Source organism: Vombatus ursinus, unplaced genomic scaffold, assembly GCF_900497805.2.
Source record: "Vombatus ursinus unplaced genomic scaffold, bare-nosed wombat genome assembly UNPS02004444.1, whole genome shotgun sequence".
NCBI lineage: Eukaryota > Metazoa > Chordata > Mammalia > Diprotodontia > Vombatidae > Vombatus > Vombatus ursinus.
The window spans coordinates 97,002-103,652 of record NW_020944222.1 but is presented as its reverse complement, the minus strand read 5'-3'; the positions used below and the strand labels follow the sequence as shown (position 1 = coordinate 103,652).

At 39.1% G+C, this 6,651-nt stretch overlaps 1 pseudogene; it reads left to right on the top strand.

Moving 5' to 3' along the window:
• The first annotated feature begins 3,785 nt into the window (after positions 1 to 3,785).
• On the top strand, positions 3,786 to 4,710 carry LOC114023670 (annotated as a pseudogene).
• Positions 4,711 to 6,651: the final 1,941 nt, after the last annotated feature.

The window sequence follows — 6,651 nt, the reverse complement described above, 5'->3', positions numbered from 1 at the left end:
GGGAGGAGGGAATGAAATAATCTATTAAGCATTTACTATGTGCCAGGCATTGTGCCAACTGCTTTACAAATATCATCTCATTTGATCCTTGCAATAACCCTGTGAAGTAGGTGCTATTATTATGCCCATTTTACAGTTGAGGAAACAGACAGACCATGATGAAGTTACTTGCTCAGGGTTTTACAGCTAGTAAGTGCAGCTGGATTTTGAACCCAAATCTAATACATATGACATCTATCTCACGAAGGGCTTCATCATTCTAATGAAGAATTTTGAAGAATGGTAAATTATTATAGAAATGAATGCCAGTGATTTTGAATGAAGGATGTCTTTCCAATATAAAATGTGATGTAACAAGTAGAGATGATTCTGAAACACATCAGGTAAATGGGATTTACTTTTTCAGTTGCCCTCAGCTATTCCTAGCATGCTCTGGCAGTCCACTAATGCTTATATATGAGTAATTAGATATAAGCAATACGTAAGGTGGGCAGCAAGGTAGAGCAGTATAGAGTGCCTGGCTTGGAGTCAGGAAGACTTGAGTTCAAATCCAGCCTCAGATATTTACTAGTTATGTGACCCCAGGCAAATAACTTAGTACTGTTTGCCTCAGTTTCCTCATCTGTAAAATGAACTAGAGAAAGAAATGTCAAACCATTCCAGTACCTTTGCCAAGAAAACCCCAAAAGGAGTCACAAAGAGTTGGACATGAGTGAAAATGACTAAACAACAACAAAATATATAATATATGCTAATAATTACTAATAAGTCTTCCTTATGTTCCAATATGTTGAAGATCTTTGATTTCATCCGGGGGGAGATTTCCTTTACTAATACAAGTCAAAGCCTTTCTACATCCTAGAAAATATTTTTAATGTGTGATGGGTTGGGAAGAAATTGTCGTATTATTGGCTAATGACTTGGTGATGAGGCTTGCCACTTAGCCAGGCTGGCTTCATACACATACTCCATCACTCAGCCTGGTCTGAAAGCCTGTCTGGCTTGACAGGACTGGCCAGAGCTGACTCTGCTGGTAGAGCCTTTAATAATCCAAGGTCCCGTCAATGCTAAAAAGAAGCATTTGAGAAGGATGCTCATAAAGGAAGTCCTCTTTAATTTCCCAATGACAAAACTCTTATTCACTCATTTTCCTGTAGTTTAGAAAACTAAACAGATAGTGAGTCTGTTACCTGTAGTTCAGGGCTTGTGAAGCCTTGAATGCAACCAGTGACAATGACAAATGGTGCTGGATCTGGGATCAGAAGACCCAGGTTCAAATCCAGCCTCTTCTACTCCCCTATATGTGGTCTCAGAGAAGTTACTTAAACCATCTTGGCCTCTGCTAATCTGTAGAAAGAGGGTTTAGTGAAGGTAATGGCAAACCACTCTAGTATCTTTGTCAAGAAAGCCCCAAATAGAGTCACAGAGAGTGGGACACAACCAAAAAATCATTTAACAACACCACCACCACGATGAGGGTTGTGGACTGAGTGATCTCTAAAATCCTTTCCATTGCTTAATCTTTGCCACTTGGAACCGATAAGACTGTGTGTCTTTCTCCAGCTCATACCTTGGATCTGATCTTCCACCCTGGAGATCTGAGATGGGGAACAGAGTGGGAAAATTATCAGAGGGTCCTCAACAATGCCTGACTTTTCCATCAGGATTTTCTCTGGACGTTCTCCCTACAGGATTTTCCAGAAATGAAAGCATTCCCAGGAGAGGCTATTGTTGATTAGGTAAATAAACAAACAGGATCTGGTTAAACATCTTTATGGCGAGACCAAGGATAGTTATGGGATGAGTCCTACTACAGTGCTTCCCCAAAAGAAGGTTCATTTAGGAAGTGAGATGTAGTGGAAAGATCACTGGATTTGGAGTCAGGAGACCTGGCTCTGAATATTGGCTTTAGTACTTAGTAGCTATGGGATCTTGAGCAAGTCAATTTCCTTTTCACTGCCTCAGTTTCTAATTTATACTCTGATGGAGTTGGACCAAGCGGACCCTAAGCAATTTCCCAGCTTTCTATCTTTGATCTTATAATCTAAGGTTATTTCACCTGTTGGGACCTCACCTTCATCACCTGCTAGATGATAGAATGGATTTATCATCTAGTATCAAATAAATACCTACCCTGTACCAGGCACTATGCTAGGTATAGGAATACATATATAACAATGAGACCATCTCTGCCCTAAAGGAGCTTATATTCTACTAGATGACTTTGAAGTCCCTTCTAGCTCGAAATCCCGGGGTTTGAATGTCAATGATGTTTCCTCCTCAGTCTGAAAGAATTATTCTCACATTGACCCATTTAAAAAAATCAGGAAGGCCAATCAGGGTGATTGCCAAAGAGAATGAGACAAATGGGAATGAGGTGGGGTAGAACTGGGGGATATTATAAAAATCTTCCATTAAAGTAATTTCCAAAAGGAATATGGAATTAGGAAAGACAGAGTTCACAGTTGTCACAAGTAGCAAAAATTAAGGAGTGGAAGGGATTTTAGAGATCGCTAGGTGCACAACCCTCATTTTGTTGTTGTTTTTCAGCTGTGTCCCACTCTCTGTGACCCCATTTGGGGTTTTCTTGGCAGAGATACTAGAGTGGTTTGCCATTACTTCCTCTAAAGCAACTCCCAAAGCCAACAGACCTATGTTGCATGTTGCAAAGTAGTTATAAATGTCATGATAAAGCAAATTCTCAGGTGACCCACAGGACAATTGGAAACAAAACAGAGCACTAGTACAGGCTACATGGGAAGGAGGAGAATTCTGACCAATGGGAACATTAATTGGCATTCCCAGAAGTGTTTTATTGCTAGGGTAAAACATTCCTTTGCTAATGTCACTGTAGTGAATATGAGTTTCTCATGTAGGCACTGGAGGGCACTCTTCATCCGCTTCTTTCTAGTCTCGGAGGCAAGAAGTCCTATTCACAGTCAAGAATCTTAACAACCACAGAGCTGCAAAAGATCTTTAAACACACAACGTCAGAGCTACAAGGGACCTCGGAAAATAGAAAGTTAGAGTGAGAAAAGATGTTAGTTCATAAAATATAAGACCTGAAAGGGACCTTACAGCCTAGAATTTGGGATGTTAGAGCTGGGAAGCACTTTAGAAAACATTTAGTCCAGCCTTCTCATTTTAAAATTCAGGAAACTGAGCAAGGAATTTCCCTAATGTTACATGATGAGTCCTGAAAGACCAAGATTACACACGAAGTGTACTGAGTCTCAGCCCAGTGCTTTTTCCATATTCTTCGTTGAGAGAAGTTAATATTTTCCACATTTTGTACAACTTTAGGCAAATCACCCTCTTGGCTTCATTTGCTTCATCTGTAAACTGATATGGGTTAGACTAGATGAATCCTAAGGCCTCTTCTAGTTTTAAATCTATCATTATTTACTCCTAATCTCATAACTGGGTTAATATCAGAACTCATATTTTTTTAGATCAAACACAAGAAGAAAATTTCCTCATTCCATCAACTGCATTAGGGGGAAAACCACATCAAAAAGCCCATGTGCAAATATATAGAGGAAGGAAATGGAATGCCTTGCAAGGAGGATTGACTGCTGTATCAGTTTGGTCGGAAGGAAGGGAATTAGTATGAATAAGACTGGAAATTTAGGAGAGACTCAAATTATGGAGTGCTTACCTGCCAGGCTAAGGAGTTTGCATTTTATCACAGAGGCAAGAAGAAGCCACTGAAAATTTCTTGGTAGGAGAATGACCAAGTGAACTATTTTCTTCCTTCCCATTTTTCTCTCAACAGAGCAATGGATATGGGAAGAAATGAGACTTCTGTTACCATGTTTATCCTTCAAGGAATCTCAGACCAACCATATCTGTGGGTTATCCTTTTTTTTTTTTAATATTCCTGGGAATCTATCTCATGACTTTGACTTAGAACCTGGGCCTCATTATGATCACCAGGAGTGACTCCCTCATGTATTTCTTTCTTAGTTTCCTGTCCTTCATAGACATCTGCTACTCTTCCTCTATTAACCCAACATTGTTCTTCAGCTTCTTCCTGGAAGAAAAAGAGATTTATTTCCTGGCCTGTGCCATCAGTGTTTTGCTATGACCTGGACTGGAATGGCTGAGTGCCACCTTTTGGCCATCATGGTGTATGACTGCTATGTGGCCATCTGCGGCCGCCTGAGGTACTCTATCATCATGCATCTGCCTATGTGTGAGAAGATGGTGGCTGGGACCTATGTGGCTGGATTGCTCAGTAGCCTAGTTCAAACAGCAGCTAGGTTCCATCTCCATTTCTGTGGGCCAAATATTATTAAACATTTTTCTTTCTGTGATATTCCTCAGATCATAGTATGCCTCAGATCATAGCTCTATCCTACTCCAATCCCTTCATTGGTCAAATAGTCATGTTGATGGTAGTGGTTTGCTTCAGGTGGTCTTCATTCCTCATAATCTTCATGTCTTATGGTTATATTACAGTCACTAACCTGAAAATGCCCTCCACCAAAGGAAAGGTGAAGGGCTTCATCACCTTGCCTCTCACCTGACTGCTGTGACTCTCTTCTATGGCACTGCTCTTTGTGTATATCTGTAGCCCAAATGTGAATTCCTGACACCTGGACAATGTTCTGTCTGTCTTCTATGTAATCTTCATCTCATGAACCCTCTCATCTCAGGAACAAAGAGATCAAAAATGTTCTGAAGAGGCTGAGGGGAAAGTCTGACTGAACAATAATGCTCTCCTATGTTTTTGTTATCATTAATTTGTAATAATCTTAATACTCATTTTGTAAGGTTTGCCCAAGATTTCATTGGTACAAACAAGACCCAATGGTGAAACTCCTTCCTCTGATGGACAGGGGTAGATCATCTATAACTTATATTCTCGAAGAGTCGCTTGTGACACTGAGAGGCTAAGCAGTTTGTGTAGGGGCACACGACTAATATGTGTTAGAGGCAGAATTTGAGCCTAGATGTTCCTAATGTCCAGGCCAACCTTCCATCTTTTGCATTATGATTTATTTGAATCATAATTCACAGAATTTTCAGTGATGACTTCTGTGTCAGTAGGAGATTAAACTACCTCGTGGATGGACTTTTCACTGGAAAAGTCATGGGTCAGTCATTAAGTGAGAGTGAGTGACAACAGATGCTGAGTGTTGGACTGTTATCTTCAAAATTTACCTTAATAATAAAACTTTCTTATATCATCATCATTATTATGCATTGATAATGATAATAATAATAACAATAATAATACTTTTCAAGAGTTCAGACCTGGGTTTTTATCTGTGTAGGAAATTTTTAGTGAGAAAACTTTAACTCACACAGACTGGCTATTTATCTATAACTTAATGCTTTAGAGAGCTTCCTGGGACACAAAGAAGGAAAAAGACTTCCTATGCTTCTGCAGTTAGCATGTCTCAAAGGCAGGACTTGAAACCAGGTATCCCTACTCTAAGGATAACTTCTTAAGCTTTTAGTCATACTATCTGACTCTTAATAGTAATTCAAATAATTATCAAGGATGATTTGTATGTGAGAAGTGGATTAAAAGAGATCATGGAGGACTCTGATAATTAGAAAAAGAGGAGAACCAATCATTTAGTGAGAGTGAGGGATACCAGAAGGACAACCTGGGTGTTGCTGTTATCTTCAAAATGACCAAAATAAAGGAAGCATACAGTTTACTGAGTAGATCCTCCACTGATGGTTTGTAGAAATAATTCTTTTTGCAAGAATCATGTAAACTACATGGAAATGCCATTGTACGGCATCAGTCAATAACAGCACAGATCTTTCAAAGTAATTCACTTTTATATGGAATTGTGTGCTTTTCAAAACAACAATCCTGAGAGTCAGGTAATACACATATCTTTATTCATATTCAACAGATGAAGGAACTAAAGGTCAGAAGAGGAAAGTAACTTGTTTATGGCCATGCAGATAATGTGCCAGAGTAGGGACTCTTATTTAATCTCCTCACTCCAAATTCAGTTTCCTCAACTTTAAAATGAGGATAATGATACTTGTAATATGTACCTTACAGAATCATTGTAAGGCTCAAATTAGATCAATCAATCAATCTCTCTCCCCTTCCAGTGGGAATAAAGAAAAGACCCCTTCTTCCCAAGAAAAGAACTTTGAATAAGTCTAATCCCAGAAGGAGGGCAGAACTTTAGTGTTCAGTTTGAGGGAAAGGGAACAAACGGAATAAAGGAAGTAGGTCTAACTTAGTCTGACCTTTGAGGTCCAGGCAAGAGAAAAACCCCCAAGTCAAATGAATGGCCTCAGTTTGGTCTGTGGTCTCCCAAGTTGAGAACATGTAGAACTCAGCTACTAAAGCCTTGATACCAAAACTTAGTTAACAACCCCGCCCCAATTGTATGAGATTGGGCATGATCAAGAGAAAAATATCTCCAAACAATGAAAACCTCAAAGATCATTTTGCCTACAAGAACAATTGGAATTCCTAAAATAAATTGCACGAGTGTTTTAAAAGAGTTTAATGGAGGAAAGGCTTAGAAAAAGGAATAAACAGCGTAAGAGAAGAGATAAAAAGGTCTTACCCTTGTAATAGATTTCCCCAAAATTAGAATGATCCAAATAGAAGTTAAAGACTCCAGGAGACAAGAATTATTGAAACAAATTCAAAGGACTGAGAAAAAA